This window comes from Bufo bufo, unplaced genomic scaffold, assembly GCF_905171765.1.
Source record: "Bufo bufo unplaced genomic scaffold, aBufBuf1.1, whole genome shotgun sequence".
Classification (NCBI taxonomy): domain Eukaryota; kingdom Metazoa; phylum Chordata; class Amphibia; order Anura; family Bufonidae; genus Bufo; species Bufo bufo.
In genome coordinates this window covers 1-18,292 of record NW_024400313.1, presented here as the reverse complement: position 1 = coordinate 18,292, position 18,292 = coordinate 1, and the positions used below count along the sequence as shown (strand labels likewise).

Genomic DNA, 18,292 nt, shown 5'->3' with positions numbered 1-18,292 from the left:
TTAATAAAACGGGGAGGCATTGTCAAGCTTATGCTTGGCACCTTGGCTCCTGGGAGCATATGAGTCTCCTATACTGATTCTAACTTCACGTCTTGTCGTTCCAATTTTCAGTATTCTGTGAGCTGGTTACATGCGAAGCAAATAGCTATGTCTTTTTTTCATTGTGAAATACAATAGCTTGCACCTCAATAGAAATCTAATCGCAATGAAGAGTGGAGTATTGTGTAAAAACAAGCAATTTAACGAAAGTAAGAGAACACAAGAATTCAAAAAGATAGGTCCCACCGAGATTTGAACTCGGATCGCTGGATTCAGAGTCCAGAGTGCTAACCATTACACCATGGAACCCTCCACAAGAACTTGTTGATGATGGCTATCCGCAGCTTGTCAAATTGAACGTTGTTAGGGCCTACTTAGAGGAGACCGAAAAAAAATTCTATTTACTCTTAGCACATAGGCTAATGTACTAGAATACAATTCAATCCAGTGACTCAAGTTGACATCTCCTCTAATTGGAGAAGTTAACTTTCCATCTTTTCTTCTTCATCAGGCCCAGGCTGCCATGATAACTTCTCCTGACCATGACAAATCTCTGCAGAGTTTGCGGAGTAGACATCTTTAGCACCTTGCTTTTCCAGCTCCCTCTTTTACTATTCTACACCCTCTCCTCACACTTCAGACCCTGCCTCCCCTTTAAAAGTACTTTCCACTCCTTTACCTATCACCATGCCTGTAGCTGCCCCAGATGCCCACATTCCTGTACTTGCTATGTTGTAAAGTACTCCCCCAAATACTGTACTCCACTCCAGAAATAATAGTGTCTTAACTATAGTTACTCCAAAAGTATTAGTTTTATACAGTGCCCCAGAAGGTTTTCCACACATGAATCTTTCCATTGTGTGCCCTACACAGTAATTTTGTCCCCTTAGTGGCATGAAGACAGTAATAGTGTCCTCTAAATGCCTCCACATAGGTGTCTAGGAAAACTTGAGTGCCTTTCCCTGTAAAGCTTTAAACGAGCCCCAATTAGCTACGTAAACACTAATTGGTATTATGGCAGGTTCTATGTATGTACTATTGCTAATGCTATGTATGTTCCATAGCTGGGACTGTTAGCGCTTTTATTTTATACAATTGGTAACTAGGAGATTCCTTCCAACAAATTGGCTACTCTTACTGGGTAGACGTAAATTATGTAGCCTAAACCAAGCCCCCTCCGCCTTAACTTCCTGGCTCAGCTGCACTAGAATCAGAGGGGGAGAAAACATGGCTGCAGCCCAAGAAAAGAATATAGCGATTTTCTATTTAATTTGTCATGGTCTACAGTTGTGATATAAGATAAAAGAAGAAAATAAAAAAAGGAGATTATGTTAGGTTTTGTTGGTTGGTATTAGTTTTATACAGTGCCCCAGGTTTTCCACACATGAATCTTTCCATTGTGTGCCCTACACAGTAATTTTGTCCCCTTAGTGGCATGAAGACAGTAATAGTGTCCTCTAAATGCCTCCACATAGGTGTCTAGGAAAACTTGAGTGCCTTTCCCTGTAAAGCTTTAAACGAGCCCCAATTAGCTACGTAAACACTAATTGGTATTATGGCAGGTTCTATGTATGTACTATTGCTAATGCTATGTATGTTCCATAGCTGGGACTGTTAGCGCTTTTATTTTATACAATTGGTAACTAGGAGATTCCTTCCAACAAATTGGCTACTCTTACAGGGTAGACGTAAATTATGTAGCCTAAACCAAGCCCCCTCCGCCTTAACTTCCTGGCTCAGCTGCACTAGAATCAGAGGGGGAGAAAACATGGCTGCAGCCCAAGAAAAGAATATAGCGATTTTCTATTTAATTTGTCATGGTCTACAGTTGTGATATAAGATAAAAGAAGAAAATAAAAAAAGGAGATTATGTTAGGTTTTGTTGGTTGTTATTTTTTGGGTTTGGAGTCTGTGCTGAGTGTTACTTTAATTGATTAGTAAATTGAGACCTGGTGCAAGACCTCCTTTACCTTTTGTCACTTATCGTAGATAGGTTTTTGCTCCTTGAAGGCTAGTGTCTGTATAGGGGTAGGGTGATTGTCCACTCACCAATCAGCATGCTAGAAGCAAGCATGACAGCATCTTTGGAGCAAATGTGCTGTGATGGCTGAGTGGTTAAGCTGTTGGACTTGAAATCCAATGGGGTTTCCCCGCACAGGTTCAAATCCTGTTCACAGCGTTGTCTATCTCTGTTTACCCTTTAATAAAACGGGGAGGCATTGTCAAGCTTATGCTTGGCACCTTGGCTCCTGGGAGCATATGAGTCTCCTATACTGATTCTAACTTCACGTCTTGTCGTTCCAATTTTCAGTATTCTGTGAGCTGGTTACATGCGAAGCAAATAGCTATGTCTTTTTTTCATTGTGAAATACAATAGCTTGCACCTCAATAGAAATCTAATCGCAATGAAGAGTGGAGTATTGTGTAAAAACAAGCAATTTAACGAAAGTAAGAGAACACAAGAATTCAAAAAGATAGGTCCCACCGAGATTTGAACTCGGATCGCTGGATTCAGAGTCCAGAGTGCTAACCATTACACCATGGAACCCTCCACAAGAACTTGTTGATGATGGCTATCCGCAGCTTGTCAAATTGAACGTTGTTAGGGCCTACTTAGAGGAGACCGAAAAAAAATTCTATTTACTCTTAGCACATAGGCTAATGTACTAGAATACAATTCAATCCAGTGACTCAAGTTGACATCTCCTCTAATTGGAGAAGTTAACTTTCCATCTTTTCTTCTTCATCAGGCCCAGGCTGCCATGATAACTTCTCCTGACCATGACAAATCTCTGCAGAGTTTGCGGAGTAGACATCTTTAGCACCTTGCTTTTCCAGCTCCCTCTTTTACTATTCTACACCCTCTCCTCACACTTCAGACCCTGCCTCCCCTTTAAAAGTACTTTCCACTCCTTTACCTATCACCATGCCTGTAGCTGCCCCAGATGCCCACATTCCTGTACTTGCTATGTTGTAAAGTACTCCCCCAAATACTGTACTCCACTCCAGAAATAATAGTGTCTTAACTATAGTTACTCCAAAAGTATTAGTTTTATACAGTGCCCCAGAAGGTTTTCCACACATGAATCTTTCCATTGTGTGCCCTACACAGTAATTTTGTCCCCTTAGTGGCATGAAGACAGTAATAGTGTCCTCTAAATGCCTCCACATAGGTGTCTAGGAAAACTTGAGTGCCTTTCCCTGTAAAGCTTTAAACGAGCCCCAATTAGCTACGTAAACACTAATTGGTATTATGGCAGGTTCTATGTATGTACTATTGCTAATGCTATGTATGTTCCATAGCTGGGACTGTTAGCGCTTTTATTTTATACAATTGGTAACTAGGAGATTCCTTCCAACAAATTGGCTACTCTTACTGGGTAGACGTAAATTATGTAGCCTAAACCAAGCCCCCTCCGCCTTAACTTCCTGGCTCAGCTGCACTAGAATCAGAGGGGGAGAAAACATGGCTGCAGCCCAAGAAAAGAATATAGCGATTTTCTATTTAATTTGTCATGGTCTACAGTTGTGATATAAGATAAAAGAAGAAAATAAAAAAAGGAGATTATGTTAGGTTTTGTTGGTTGTTATTTTTTGGGTTTGGAGTCTGTGCTGAGTGTTACTTTAATTGATTAGTAAATTGAGACCTGGTGCAAGACCTCCTTTACCTTTTGTCACTTATCGTAGGAAGATTAACTGAGGCTCTTGGTACCACTTACGAAAGTAATATTTATGTGGCTTTCATTTTAAAGTTTGTCCAATCTCTAGATATTGACTGTCCAATGCAAAAAACGGTGTGGTCTTGCACAAGGAAAGGGGTTTTTGCTCCTTGAAGGCTAGTGTCTGTATAGGGGTAGGGTGATTGTCCACTCACCAATCAGCATGCTAGAAGCAAGCATGACAGCATCTTTGGAACAAATGTGCTGTGATGGCCGAGTGGTTAAGGCGTTGGACTTGAAATCCAATGGGGTTTCCCCGCACAGGTTCAAATCCTGTTCACAGCGTTGTCTATCTCTGTTTACCCTTTAATAAAACGGGGAGGCATTGTCAAGCTTATGCTTGGCACCTTGGCTCCTGGGAGCATATGAGTCTCCTATACTGATTCTAACTTCACGTCTTGTCGTTCCAATTTTCAGTATTCTGTGAGCTGGTTACATGCGAAGCAAATAGCTATGTCTTTTTTTCATTGTGAAATACAATAGCTTGCACCTCAATAGAAATCTAATCGCAATGAAGAGTGGAGTATTGTGTAAAAACAAGCAATTTAACGAAAGTAAGAGAACACAAGAATTCAAAAAGATAGGTCCCACCGAGATTTGAACTCGGATCGCTGGATTCAGAGTCCAGAGTGCTAACCATTACACCATGGAACCCTCCACAAGAACTTGTTGATGATGGCTATCCACAGCTTGTCAAATTGAACGTTGTTAGGGCCTACTTAGAGGAGACCGAAAAAAAATTCTATTTACTCTTAGCACATAGGCTAATGTACTAGAATACAATTCAATCCAGTGACTCAAGTTGACATCTCCTCTAATTGGAGAAGTTAACTTTCCATCTTTTCTTCTTCATCAGGCCCAGGCTGCCATGATAACTTCTCCTGACCATGACAAATCTCTGCAGAGTTTGCGGAGTAGACATCTTTAGCACCTTGCTTTTCCAGCTCCCTCTTTTACTATTCTACACCCTCTCCTCACACTTCAGACCCTGCCTCCCCTTTAAAAGTACTTTCCACTCCTTTACCTATCACCATGCCTGTAGCTGCCCCAGATGCCCACATTCCTGTACTTGCTATGTTGTAAAGTACTCCCCCAAATACTGTACTCCACTCCAGAAATAATAGTGTCTTAACTATAGTTACTCCAAAAGTATTAGTTTTATACAGTGCCCCAGAAGGTTTTCCACACATGAATCTTTCCATTGTGTGCCCTACACAGTAATTTTGTCCCCTTAGTGGCATGAAGACAGTAATAGTGTCCTCTAAATGCCTCCACATAGGTGTCTAGGAAAACTTGAGTGCCTTTCCCTGTAAAGCTTTAAACGAGCCCCAATTAGCTACGTAAACACTAATTGGTATTATGGCAGGTTCTATGTATGTACTATTGCTAATGCTATGTATGTTCCATAGCTGGGACTGTTAGCGCTTTTATTTTATACAATTGGTAACTAGGAGATTCCTTCCAACAAATTGGCTACTCTTACTGGGTAGACGTAAATTATGTAGCCTAAACCAAGCCCCCTCCGCCTTAACTTCCTGGCTCAGCTGCACTAGAATCAGAGGGGGAGAAAACATGGCTGCAGCCCAAGAAAAGAATATAGCGATTTTCTATTTAATTTGTCATGGTCTACAGTTGTGATATAAGATAAAAGAAGAAAATAAAAAAAGGAGATTATGTTAGGTTTTGTTGGTTGTTATTTTTTGGGTTTGGAGTCTGTGCTGAGTGTTACTTTAATTGATTAGTAAATTGAGACCTGGTGCAAGACCTCCTTTACCTTTTGTCACTTATCGTAGGAAGATTAACTGAGGCTCTTGGTACCACTTACGAAAGTAATATTTATGTGGCTTTCATTTTAAAGTTTGTCCAATCTCTAGATATTGACTGTCCAATGCAAAAAACGGTGTGGTCTTGCACAAGGAAAGGGGTTTTTGCTCCTTGAAGGCTAGTGTCTGTATAGGGGTAGGGTGATTGTCCACTCACCAATCAGCATGCTAGAAGCAAGCATGACAGCATCTTTGGAACAAATGTGCTGTGATGGCCGAGTGGTTAAGGCGTTGGACTTGAAATCCAATGGGGTTTCCCCGCACAGGTTCAAATCCTGTTCACAGCGTTGTCTATCTCTGTTTACCCTTTAATAAAACGGGGAGGCATTGTCAAGCTTATGCTTGGCACCTTGGCTCCTGGGAGCATATGAGTCTCCTATACTGATTCTAACTTCACGTCTTGTCGTTCCAATTTTCTGTATTCTGTGAGCTGGTTACATGCGAAGCAAATAGCTATGTCTTTTTTTCATTGTGAAATACAATAGCTTGCACCTCAATAGAAATCTAATCGCAATGAAGAGTGGAGTATTGTGTAAAAACAAGCAATTTAACGAAAGTAAGAGAACACAAGAATTCAAAAAGATAGGTCCCACCGAGATTTGAACTCGGATCGCTGGATTCAGAGTCCAGAGTGCTAACCATTACACCATGGAACCCTCCACAAGAACTTGTTGATGATGGCTATCCGCAGCTTGTCAAATTGAACGTTGTTAGGGCCTACTTAGAGGAGACCGAAAAAAAATTCTATTTACTCTTAGCACATAGGCTAATGTACTAGAATACAATTCAATCCAGTGACTCAAGTTGACATCTCCTCTAATTGGAGAAGTTAACTTTCCATCTTTTCTTCTTCATCAGGCCCAGGCTGCCATGATAACTTCTCCTGACCATGACAAATCTCTGCAGAGTTTGCGGAGTAGACATCTTTAGCACCTTGCTTTTCCAGCTCCCTCTTTTACTATTCTACACCCTCTCCTCACACTTCAGACCCTGCCTCCCCTTTAAAAGTACTTTCCACTCCTTTACCTATCACCATGCCTGTAGCTGCCCCAGATGCCCACATTCCTGTACTTGCTATGTTGTAAAGTACTCCCCCAAATACTGTACTCCACTCCAGAAATAATAGTGTCTTAACTATAGTTACTCCAAAAGTATTAGTTTTATACAGTGCCCCAGAAGGTTTTCCACACATGAATCTTTCCATTGTGTGCCCTACACAGTAATTTTGTCCCCTTAGTGGCATGAAGACAGTAATAGTGTCCTCTAAATGCCTCCACATAGGTGTCTAGGAAAACTTGAGTGCCTTTCCCTGTAAAGCTTTAAACGAGCCCCAATTAGCTACGTAAACACTAATTGGTATTATGGCAGGTTCTATGTATGTACTATTGCTAATGCTATGTATGTTCCATAGCTGGGACTGTTAGCGCTTTTATTTTATACAATTGGTAACTAGGAGATTCCTTCCAACAAATTGGCTACTCTTACTGGGTAGACGTAAATTATGTAGCCTAAACCAAGCCCCCTCCGCCTTAACTTCCTGGCTCAGCTGCACTAGAATCAGAAGGGGAGAAAACATGGCTGCAGCCCAAGAAAAGAATATAGCGATTTTCTATTTAATTTGTCATGGTCTACAGTTGTGATATAAGATAAAAGAAGAAAATAAAAAAAGGAGATTATGTTAGGTTTTGTTGGTTGGTATTAGTTTTATACAGTGCCCCAGGTTTTCCACACATGAATCTTTCCATTGTGTGCCCTACACAGTAATTTTGTCCCCTTAGTGGCATGAAGACAGTAATAGTGTCCTCTAAATGCCTCCACATAGGTGTCTAGGAAAACTTGAGTGCCTTTCCCTGTAAAGCTTTAAACGAGCCCCAATTAGCTACGTAAACACTAATTGGTATTATGGCAGGTTCTATGTATGTACTATTGCTAATGCTATGTATGTTCCATAGCTGGGACTGTTAGCGCTTTTATTTTATACAATTGGTAACTAGGAGATTCCTTCCAACAAATTGGCTACTCTTACAGGGTAGACGTAAATTATGTAGCCTAAACCAAGCCCCCTCCGCCTTAATTTCCTGGCTCAGCTGCACTAGAATCATAGGGGGAGAAAACATGGCTGCAGCCCAAGAAAAGAATATAGCGATTTTCTATTTAATTTGTCATGGTCTACAGTTGTGATATAAGATAAAAGAAGAAAATAAAAAAAGGAGATTATGTTAGGTTTTGTTGGTTGTTATTTTTTGGGTTTGGAGTCTGTGCTGAGTGTTACTTTAATTGATTAGTAAATTGAGACCTGGTGCAAGACCTCCTTTACCTTTTGTCACTTATCGTAGGAAGATTAACTGAGGCTCTTGGTACCACTTACGAAAGTAATATTTATGTGGCTTTCATTTTAAAGTTTGTCCAATCTCTAGATATTGACTGTCCAATGCAAAAAACGGTGTGGTCTTGCACAAGGAAAGGGGTTTTTGCTCCTTGAAGGCTAGTGTCTGTATAGGGGTAGGGTGATTGTCCACTCACCAATCAGCATGCTAGAAGCAAGCATGACAGCATCTTTGGAACAAATGTGCTGTGATGGCCGAGTGGTTAAGGCGTTGGACTTGAAATCCAATGGGTTTTTCCGCACAGGTTCAAATCCTGTTCACAGCGTTGTCTATCTCTGTTTACCCTTTAATAAAACGGGGAGGCATTGTCAAGCTTATGCTTGGCACCTTGGCTCCTGGGAGCATATGAGTCTCCTATACTGATTCTAACTTCACGTCTTGTCGTTCCAATTTTCAGTATTCTGTGAGCTGGTTACATGCGAAGCAAATAGCTATGTCTTTTTTTCATTGTGAAATACAATAGCTTGCACCTCAATAGAAATCTAATCGCAATGAAGAGTGGAGTATTGTGTAAAAACAAGCAATTTAACGAAAGTAAGAGAACACAAGAATTCAAAAAGATAGGTCCCACCGAGATTTGAACTCGGATCGCTGGATTCAGAGTCCAGAGTGCTAACCATTACACCATGGAACCCTCCACAAGAACTTGTTGATGATGGCTATCCGCAGCTTGTCAAATTGAACGTTGTTAGGGCCTACTTAGAGGAGACCGAAAAAAAATTCTATTTACTCTTAGCACATAGGCTAATGTACTAGAATACAATTCAATCCAGTGACTCAAGTTGACATCTCCTCTAATTGGAGAAGTTAACTTTCCATCTTTTCTTCTTCATCAGGCCCAGGCTGCCATGATAACTTCTCCTGACCATGACAAATCTCTGCAGAGTTTGCGGAGTAGACATCTTTAGCACCTTGCTTTTCCAGCTCCCTCTTTTACTATTCTACACCCTCTCCTCACACTTCAGACCCTGCCTCCCCTTTAAAAGTACTTTCCACTCCTTTACCTATCACCATGCCTGTAGCTGCCCCAGATGCCCACATTCCTGTACTTGCTATGTTGTAAAGTACTCCCCCAAATACTGTACTCCACTCCAGAAATAATAGTGTCTTAACTATAGTTACTCCAAAAGTATTAGTTTTATACAGTGCCCCAGAAGGTTTTCCACACATGAATCTTTCCATTGTGTGCCCTACACAGTAATTTTGTCCCCTTAGTGGCATGAAGACAGTAATAGTGTCCTCTAAATGCCTCCACATAGGTGTCTAGGAAAACTTGAGTGCCTTTCCCTGTAAAGCTTTAAACGAGCCCCAATTAGCTACGTAAACACTAATTGGTATTATGGCAGGTTCTATGTATGTACTATTGCTAATGCTATGTATGTTCCATAGCTGGGACTGTTAGCGCTTTTATTTTATACAATTGGTAACTAGGAGATTCCTTCCAACAAATTGGCTACTCTTACTGGGTAGACGTAAATTATGTAGCCTAAACCAAGCCCCCTCCGCCTTAACTTCCTGGCTCAGCTGCACTAGAATCAGAGGGGGAGAAAACATGGCTGCAGCCCAAGAAAAGAATATAGCGATTTTCTATTTAATTTGTCATGGTCTACAGTTGTGATATAAGATAAAAGAAGAAAATAAAAAAAGGAGATTATGTTAGGTTTTGTTGGTTGTTATTTTTTGGGTTTGGAGTCTGTGCTGAGTGTTACTTTAATTGATTAGTAAATTGAGACCTGGTGCAAGACCTCCTTTACCTTTTGTCACTTATCGTAGGAAGATTAACTGAGGCTCTTGGTACCACTTACGAAAGTAATATTTATGTGGCTTTCATTTTAAAGTTTGTCCAATCTCTAGATATTGACTGTCCAATGCAAAAAACGGTGTGGTCTTGCACAAGGAAAGGGGTTTTTGCTCCTTGAAGGCTAGTGTCTGTATAGGGGTAGGGTGATTGTCCACTCACCAATCAGCATGCTAGAAGCAAGCATGACAGCATCTTTGGAACAAATGTGCTGTGATGGCCGAGTGGTTAAGGCGTTGGACTTGAAATCCAATGGGGTTTCCCCGCACAGGTTCAAATCCTGTTCACAGCGTTGTCTATCTCTGTTTACCCTTTAATAAAACGGGGAGGCATTGTCAAGCTTATGCTTGGCACCTTGGCTCCTGGGAGCATATGAGTCTCCTATACTGATTCTAACTTCACGTCTTGTCGTTCCAATTTTCAGTATTCTGTGAGCTGGTTACATGCGAAGCAAATAGCTATGTCTTTTTTTCATTGTGAAATACAATAGCTTGCACCTCAATAGAAATCTAATCGCAATGAAGAGTGGAGTATTGTGTAAAAACAAGCAATTTAACGAAAGTAAGAGAACACAAGAATTCAAAAAGATAGGTCCCACCGAGATTTGAACTCGGATCGCTGGATTCAGAGTCCAGAGTGCTAACCATTACACCATGGAACCCTCCACAAGAACTTGTTGATGATGGCTATCCGCAGCTTGTCAAATTGAACGTTGTTAGGGCCTACTTAGAGGAGACCGAAAAAAAATTCTATTTACTCTTAGCACATAGGCTAATGTACTAGAATACAATTCAATCCAGTGACTCAAGTTGACATCTCCTCTAATTGGAGAAGTTAACTTTCCATCTTTTCTTCTTCATCAGGCCCAGGCTGCCATGATAACTTCTCCTGACCATGACAAATCTCTGCAGAGTTTGCGGAGTAGACATCTTTAGCACCTTGCTTTTCCAGCTCCCTCTTTTACTATTCTACACCCTCTCCTCACACTTCAGACCCTGCCTCCCCTTTAAAAGTACTTTCCACTCCTTTACCTATCACCATGCCTGTAGCTGCCCCAGATGCCCACATTCCTGTACTTGCTATGTTGTAAAGTACTCCCCCAAATACTGTACTCCACTCCAGAAATAATAGTGTCTTAACTATAGTTACTCCAAAAGTATTAGTTTTATACAGTGCCCCAGAAGGTTTTCCACACATGAATCTTTCCATTGTGTGCCCTACACAGTAATTTTGTCCCCTTAGTGGCATGAAGACAGTAATAGTGTCCTCTAAATGCCTCCACATAGGTGTCTAGGAAAACTTGAGTGCCTTTCCCTGTAAAGCTTTAAACGAGCCCCAATTAGCTACGTAAACACTAATTGGTATTATGGCAGGTTCTATGTATGTACTATTGCTAATGCTATGTATGTTCCATAGCTGGGACTGTTAGCGCTTTTATTTTATACAATTGGTAACTAGGAGATTCCTTCCAACAAATTGGCTACTCTTACTGGGTAGACGTAAATTATGTAGCCTAAACCAAGCCCCCTCCGCCTTAACTTCCTGGCTCAGCTGCACTAGAATCAGAGGGGGAGAAAACATGGCTGCAGCCCAAGAAAAGAATATAGCGATTTTCTATTTAATTTGTCATGGTCTACAGTTGTGATATAAGATAAAAGAAGAAAATAAAAAAAGGAGATTATGTTAGGTTTTGTTGGTTGTTATTTTTTGGGTTTGGAGTCTGTGCTGAGTGTTACTTTAATTGATTAGTAAATTGAGACCTGGTGCAAGACCTCCTTTACCTTTTGTCACTTATCGTAGGAAGATTAACTGAGGCTCTTGGTACCACTTACGAAAGTAATATTTATGTGGCTTTCATTTTAAAGTTTGTCCAATCTCTAGATATTGACTGTCCAATGCAAAAAACGGTGTGGTCTTGCACAAGGAAAGGGGTTTTTGCTCCTTGAAGGCTAGTGTCTGTATAGGGGTAGGGTGATTGTCCACTCACCAATCAGCATGCTAGAAGCAAGCATGACAGCATCTTTGGAACAAATGTGCTGTGATGGCCGAGTGGTTAAGGCGTTGGACTTGAAATCCAATGGGGTTTCCCCGCACAGGTTCAAATCCTGTTCACAGCGTTGTCTATCTCTGTTTACCCTTTAATAAAACGGGGAGGCATTGTCAAGCTTATGCTTGGCACCTTGGCTCCTGGGAGCATATGAGTCTCCTATACTGATTCTAACTTCACGTCTTGTCGTTCCAATTTTCAGTATTCTGTGAGCTGGTTACATGCGAAGCAAATAGCTATGTCTTTTTTTCATTGTGAAATACAATAGCTTGCACCTCAATAGAAATCTAATCGCAATGAAGAGTGGAGTATTGTGTAAAAACAAGCAATTTAACGAAAGTAAGAGAACACAAGAATTCAAAAAGATAGGTCCCACCGAGATTTGAACTCGGATCGCTGGATTCAGAGTCCAGAGTGCTAACCATTACACCATGGAACCCTCCACAAGAACTTGTTGATGATGGCTATCCGCAGCTTGTCAAATTGAACGTTGTTAGGGCCTACTTAGAGGAGACCGAAAAAAAATTCTATTTACTCTTAGCACATAGGCTAATGTACTAGAATACAATTCAATCCAGTGACTCAAGTTGACATCTCCTCTAATTGGAGAAGTTAACTTTCCATCTTTTCTTCTTCATCAGGCCCAGGCTGCCATGATAACTTCTCCTGACCATGACAAATCTCTGCAGAGTTTGCGGAGTAGACATCTTTAGCACCTTGCTTTTCCAGCTCCCTCTTTTACTATTCTACACCCTCTCCTCACACTTCAGACCCTGCCTCCCCTTTAAAAGTACTTTCCACTCCTTTACCTATCACCATGCCTGTAGCTGCCCCAGATGCCCACATTCCTGTACTTGCTATGTTGTAAAGTACTCCCCCAAATACTGTACTCCACTCCAGAAATAATAGTGTCTTAACTATAGTTACTCCAAAAGTATTAGTTTTATACAGTGCCCCAGAAGGTTTTCCACACATGAATCTTTCCATTGTGTGCCCTACACAGTAATTTTGTCCCCTTAGTGGCATGAAGACAGTAATAGTGTCCTCTAAATGCCTCCACATAGGTGTCTAGGAAAACTTGAGTGCCTTTCCCTGTAAAGCTTTAAACGAGCCCCAATTAGCTACGTAAACACTAATTGGTATTATGGCAGGTTCTATGTATGTACTATTGCTAATGCTATGTATGTTCCATAGCTGGGACTGTTAGCGCTTTTATTTTATACAATTGGTAACTAGGAGATTCCTTCCAACAAATTGGCTACTCTTACTGGGTAGACGTAAATTATGTAGCCTAAACCAAGCCCCCTCCGCCTTAACTTCCTGGCTCAGCTGCACTAGAATCAGAGGGGGAGAAAACATGGCTGCAGCCCAAGAAAAGAATATAGCGATTTTCTATTTAATTTGTCATGGTCTACAGTTGTGATATAAGATAAAAGAAGAAAATAAAAAAAGGAGATTATGTTAGGTTTTGTTGGTTGTTATTTTTTGGGTTTGGAGTCTGTGCTGAGTGTTACTTTAATTGATTAGTAAATTGAGACCTGGTGCAAGACCTCCTTTACCTTTTGTCACTTATCGTAGGAAGATTAACTGAGGCTCTTGGTACCACTTACGAAAGTAATATTTATGTGGCTTTCATTTTAAAGTTTGTCCAATCTCTAGATATTGACTGTCCAATGCAAAAAACGGTGTGGTCTTGCACAAGGAAAGGGGTTTTTGCTCCTTGAAGGCTAGTGTCTGTATAGGGGTAGGGTGATTGTCCACTCACCAATCAGCATGCTAGAAGCAAGCATGACAGCATCTTTGGAACAAATGTGCTGTGATGGCCGAGTGGTTAAGGCGTTGGACTTGAAATCCAATGGGGTTTCCCCGCACAGGTTCAAATCCTGTTCACAGCGTTGTCTATCTCTGTTTACCCTTTAATAAAACGGGGAGGCATTGTCAAGCTTATGCTTGGCACCTTGGCTCCTGGGAGCATATGAGTCTCCTATACTGATTCTAACTTCACGTCTTGTCGTTCCAATTTTCAGTATTCTGTGAGCTGGTTACATGCGAAGCAAATAGCTATGTCTTTTTTTCATTGTGAAATACAATAGCTTGCACCTCGATAGAAATCTAATCGCAATGAAGAGTGGAGTATTGTGTAAAAACAAGCAATTTAACGAAAGTAAGAGAACACAAGAATTCAAAAAGATAGGTCCCACCGAGATTTGAACTCGGATCGCTGGATTCAGAGTCCAGAGTGCTAACCATTACACCATGGAACCCTCCACAAGAACTTGTTGATGATGGCTATCCGCAGCTTGTCAAATTGAACGTTGTTAGGGCCTACTTAGAGGAGACCGAAAAAAAATTCTATTTACTCTTAGCACATAGGCTAATGTACTAGAATACAATTCAATCCAGTGACTCAAGTTGACATCTCCTCTAATTGGAGAAGTTAACTTTCCATCTTTTCTTCTTCATCAGGCCCAGGCTGCCATGATAACTTCTCCTGACCATGACAAATCTCTGCAGAGTTTGCGGAGTAGACATCTTTAGCACCTTGCTTTTCCAGCTCCCTCTTTTACTATTCTACACCCTCTCCTCACACTTCAGACCCTGCCTCCCCTTTAAAAGTACTTTCCACTCCTTTACCTATCACCATGCCTGTAGCTGCCCCAGATGCCCACATTCCTGTACTTGCTATGTTGTAAAGTACTCCCCCAAATACTGTACTCCACTCCAGAAATAATAGTGTCTTAACTATAGTTACTCCAAAAGTATTAGTTTTATACAGTGCCCCAGAAGGTTTTCCACACATGAATCTTTCCATTGTGTGCCCTACACAGTAATTTTGTCCCCTTAGTGGCATGAAGACAGTAATAGTGTCCTCTAAATGCCTCCACATAGGTGTCTAGGAAAACTTGAGTGCCTTTCCCTGTAAAGCTTTAAACGAGCCCCAATTAGCTACGTAAACACTAATTGGTATTATGGCAGGTTCTATGTATGTACTATTGCTAATGCTATGTATGTTCCATAGCTGGGACTGTTAGCGCTTTTATTTTATACAATTGGTAACTAGGAGATTCCTTCCAACAAATTGGCTACTCTTACTGGGTAGACGTAAATTATGTAGCCTAAACCAAGCCCCCTCCGCCTTAACTTCCTGGCTCAGCTGCACTAGAATCAGAGGGGGAGAAAACATGGCTGCAGCCCAAGAAAAGAATATAGCGATTTTCTATTTAATTTGTCATGGTCTACAGTTGTGATATAAGATAAAAGAAGAAAATAAAAAAAGGAGATTATGTTAGGTTTTGTTGGTTGTTATTTTTTGGGTTTGGAGTCTGTGCTGAGTGTTACTTTAATTGATTAGTAAATTGAGACCTGGTGCAAGACCTCCTTTACCTTTTGTCACTTATCGTAGGAAGATTAACTGAGGCTCTTGGTACCACTTACGAAAGTAATATTTATGTGGCTTTCATTTTAAAGTTTGTCCAATCTCTAGATATTGACTGTCCAATGCAAAAAACGGTGTGGTCTTGCACAAGGAAAGGGGTTTTTGCTCCTTGAAGGCTAGTGTCTGTATAGGGGTAGGGTGATTGTCCACTCACCAATCAGCATGCTAGAAGCAAGCATGACAGCATCTTTGGAACAAATGTGCTGTGATGGCCGAGTGGTTAAGGCGTTGGACTTGAAATCCAATGGGGTTTCCCTGCACAGGTTCAAATCCTGTTCACAGCGTTGTCTATCTCTGTTTACCCTTTAATAAAACGGGGAGGCATTGTCAAGCTTATGCTTGGCACCTTGGCTCCTGGGAGCATATGAGTCTCCTATACTGATTCTAACTTCACGTCTTGTCGTTCCAATTTTCAGTATTCTGTGAGCTGGTTACATGCGAAGCAAATAGCTATGTCTTTTTTTCATTGTGAAATACAATAGCTTGCACCTCAATAGAAATCTAATCGCAATGAAGAGTGGAGTATTGTGTAAAAACAAGCAATTTAACGAAAGTAAGAGAACACAAGAATTCAAAAAGATAGGTCCCACCGAGATTTGAACTCGGATCGCTGGATTCAGAGTCCAGAGTGCTAACCATTACACCATGGAACCCTCCACAAGAACTTGTTGATGATGGCTATCCGCAGCTTGTCAAATTGAACGTTGTTAGGGCCTACTTAGAGGAGACCGAAAAAAAATTCTATTTACTCTTAGCACATAGGCTAATGTACTAGAATACAATTCAATCCAGTGACTCAAGTTGACATCTCCTCTAATTGGAGAAGTTAACTTTCCATCTTTTCTTCTTCATCAGGCCCAGGCTGCCATGATAACTTCTCCTGACCATGACAAATCTCTGCAGAGTTTGCGGAGTAGACATCTTTAGCACCTTGCTTTTCCAGCTCCCTCTTTTACTATTCTACACCCTCTCCTCACACTTCAGACCCTGCCTCCCCTTTAAAAGTACTTTCCACTCCTTTACCTATCACCATGCCTGTAGCTGCCCCAGATGCCCACATTCCTGTACTTGCTATGTTGTAAAGTACTCCCCCAAATACTGTACTCCACTCCAGAAATAATAGTGTCTTAACTATAGTTACTCCAAAAGTATTAGTTTTATACAGTGCCCCAGAAGGTTTTCCACACATGAATCTTTCCATTGTGTGCCCTACACAGTAATTTTGTCCCCTTAGTGGCATGAAGACAGTAATAGTGTCCTCTAAATGCCTCCACATAGGTGTCTAGGAAAACTTGAGTGCCTTTCCCTGTAAAGCTTTAAACGAGCCCCAATTAGCTACGTAAACACTAATTGGTATTATGGCAGGTTCTATGTATGTACTATTGCTAATGCTATGTATGTTCCATAGCTGGGACTGTTAGCGCTTTTATTTTATACAATTGGTAACTAGGAGATTCCTTCCAACAAATTGGCTACTCTTACTGGGTAGACGTAAATTATGTAGCCTAAACCAAGCCCCCTCCGCCTTAACTTCCTGGCTCAGCTGCACTAGAATCAGAGGGGGAGAAAACATGGCTGCAGCCCAAGAAAAGAATATAGCGATTTTCTATTTAATTTGTCATGGTCTACAGTTGTGATATAAGATAAAAGAAGAAAATAAAAAAAGGAGATTATGTTAGGTTTTGTTGGTTGTTATTTTTTGGGTTTGGAGTCTGTGCTGAGTGTTACTTTAATTGATTAGTAAATTGAGACCTGGTGCAAGACCTCCTTTACCTTTTGTCACTTATCGTAGGAAGATTAACTGAGGCTCTTGGTACCACTTACGAAAGTAATATTTATGTGGCTTTCATTTTAAAGTTTGTCCAATCTCTAGATATTGACTGTCCAATGCAAAAAACGGTGTGGTCTTGCACAAGGAAAGGGGTTTTTGCTCCTTGAAGGCTAGTGTCTGTATAGGGGTAGGGTGATTGTCCACTCACCAATCAGCATGCTAGAAGCAAGCATGACAGCATCTTTGGAACAAATGTGCTGTGATGGCCGAGTGGTTAAGGTGTTGGACTTGAAATCCAATGGGGTTTCCCCGCACAGGTTCAAATCCTGTTCACAGCGTTGTCTATCTCTGTTTACCCTTTAATAAAACGGGGAGGCATTGTCAAGCTTATGCTTGGCACCTTGGCTCCTGGGAGCATATGAGTCTCCTATACTGATTCTAACTTCACGTCTTGTCGTTCCAATTTTCAGTATTCTGTGAGCTGGTTACATGCGAAGCAAATAGCTATGTCTTTTTTTCATTGTGAAATACAATAGCTTGCACCTCAATAGAAATCTAATCGCAATGAAGAGTGGAGTATTGTGTAAAAACAAGCAATTTAACGAAAGTAAGAGAACACAAGAATTCAAAAAGATAGGTCCCACCGAGATTTGAACTCGGATCGCTGGATTCAGAGTCCAGAGTGCTAACCATTACACCATGGAACCCTCCACAAGAACTTGTTGATGATGGCTATCCGCAGCTTGTCAAATTGAACGTTGTTAGGGCCTACTTAGAGGAGACCGAAAAAAAATTCTATTTACTCTTAGCACATAGGCTAATGTACTAGAATACAATTCAATCCAGTGACTCAAGTTGACATCTCCTCTAATTGGAGAAGTTAACTTTCCATCTTTTCTTCTTCATCAGGCCCAGGCTGCCATGATAACTTCTCCTGACCATGACAAATCTCTGCAGAGTTTGCGGAGTAGACATCTTTAGCACCTTGCTTTTCCAGCTCCCTCTTTTACTATTCTACACCCTCTCCTCACACTTCAGACCCTGCCTCCCCTTTAAAAGTACTTTCCACTCCTTTACCTATCACCATGCCTGTAGCTGCCCCAGATGCCCACATTCCTGTACTTGCTATGTTGTAAAGTACTCCCCCAAATACTGTACTCCACTCCAGAAATAATAGTGTCTTAACTATAGTTACTCCAAAAGTATTAGTTTTATACAGTGCCCCAGAAGGTTTTCCACACATGAATCTTTCCATTGTGTGCCCTACACAGA

The 18,292-nt window shown here is 41.0% G+C and overlaps 19 non-coding genes across 19 annotated transcripts; 9 read left to right on the top strand and 10 right to left on the bottom strand.

Moving 5' to 3' along the window:
* Nucleotides 1-276: 276 nt before the first annotated feature.
* TRNAQ-CUG lies at nt 277-348 on the bottom strand. The gene has a single exon. It is a non-coding gene; the product is annotated as a tRNA-Gln (tRNA).
* A 1,788-nt stretch (nt 349-2,136) lies between these two features.
* TRNAS-UGA lies at nt 2,137-2,218 on the top strand. Its single transcript has one exon. It is a non-coding gene; the product is annotated as a tRNA-Ser (tRNA).
* Nucleotides 2,219-2,515: 297 nt separating this feature from the next.
* Nucleotides 2,516-2,587, bottom strand: TRNAQ-CUG. The gene has a single exon. It is a non-coding gene; the product is annotated as a tRNA-Gln (tRNA).
* A 1,374-nt stretch (nt 2,588-3,961) lies between these two features.
* Nucleotides 3,962-4,043, top strand: TRNAS-UGA. The gene has a single exon. It is a non-coding gene; the product is annotated as a tRNA-Ser (tRNA).
* Nucleotides 4,044-4,340: 297 nt separating this feature from the next.
* Nucleotides 4,341-4,412, bottom strand: TRNAQ-CUG. The gene has a single exon. It is a non-coding gene; the product is annotated as a tRNA-Gln (tRNA).
* Nucleotides 4,413-5,786: 1,374 nt separating this feature from the next.
* On the top strand, nt 5,787-5,868 carry TRNAS-UGA. The gene has a single exon. It is a non-coding gene; the product is annotated as a tRNA-Ser (tRNA).
* Nucleotides 5,869-6,165: 297 nt separating this feature from the next.
* On the bottom strand, nt 6,166-6,237 carry TRNAQ-CUG. Its single transcript has one exon. It is a non-coding gene; the product is annotated as a tRNA-Gln (tRNA).
* Nucleotides 6,238-8,152: 1,915 nt separating this feature from the next.
* TRNAS-UGA lies at nt 8,153-8,233 on the top strand. The gene has a single exon. It is a non-coding gene; the product is annotated as a tRNA-Ser (tRNA).
* A 297-nt stretch (nt 8,234-8,530) lies between these two features.
* TRNAQ-CUG lies at nt 8,531-8,602 on the bottom strand. The gene has a single exon. It is a non-coding gene; the product is annotated as a tRNA-Gln (tRNA).
* A 1,374-nt stretch (nt 8,603-9,976) lies between these two features.
* TRNAS-UGA lies at nt 9,977-10,058 on the top strand. The gene has a single exon. It is a non-coding gene; the product is annotated as a tRNA-Ser (tRNA).
* A 297-nt stretch (nt 10,059-10,355) lies between these two features.
* Nucleotides 10,356-10,427, bottom strand: TRNAQ-CUG. The gene has a single exon. It is a non-coding gene; the product is annotated as a tRNA-Gln (tRNA).
* Nucleotides 10,428-11,801: 1,374 nt separating this feature from the next.
* Nucleotides 11,802-11,883, top strand: TRNAS-UGA. Its single transcript has one exon. It is a non-coding gene; the product is annotated as a tRNA-Ser (tRNA).
* A 297-nt stretch (nt 11,884-12,180) lies between these two features.
* TRNAQ-CUG lies at nt 12,181-12,252 on the bottom strand. The gene has a single exon. It is a non-coding gene; the product is annotated as a tRNA-Gln (tRNA).
* A 1,374-nt stretch (nt 12,253-13,626) lies between these two features.
* On the top strand, nt 13,627-13,708 carry TRNAS-UGA. The gene has a single exon. It is a non-coding gene; the product is annotated as a tRNA-Ser (tRNA).
* A 297-nt stretch (nt 13,709-14,005) lies between these two features.
* TRNAQ-CUG lies at nt 14,006-14,077 on the bottom strand. Its single transcript has one exon. It is a non-coding gene; the product is annotated as a tRNA-Gln (tRNA).
* Nucleotides 14,078-15,451: 1,374 nt separating this feature from the next.
* On the top strand, nt 15,452-15,533 carry TRNAS-UGA. Its single transcript has one exon. It is a non-coding gene; the product is annotated as a tRNA-Ser (tRNA).
* Nucleotides 15,534-15,830: 297 nt separating this feature from the next.
* TRNAQ-CUG lies at nt 15,831-15,902 on the bottom strand. The gene has a single exon. It is a non-coding gene; the product is annotated as a tRNA-Gln (tRNA).
* A 1,374-nt stretch (nt 15,903-17,276) lies between these two features.
* Nucleotides 17,277-17,358, top strand: TRNAS-UGA. The gene has a single exon. It is a non-coding gene; the product is annotated as a tRNA-Ser (tRNA).
* A 297-nt stretch (nt 17,359-17,655) lies between these two features.
* Nucleotides 17,656-17,727, bottom strand: TRNAQ-CUG. The gene has a single exon. It is a non-coding gene; the product is annotated as a tRNA-Gln (tRNA).
* Nucleotides 17,728-18,292: the final 565 nt, after the last annotated feature.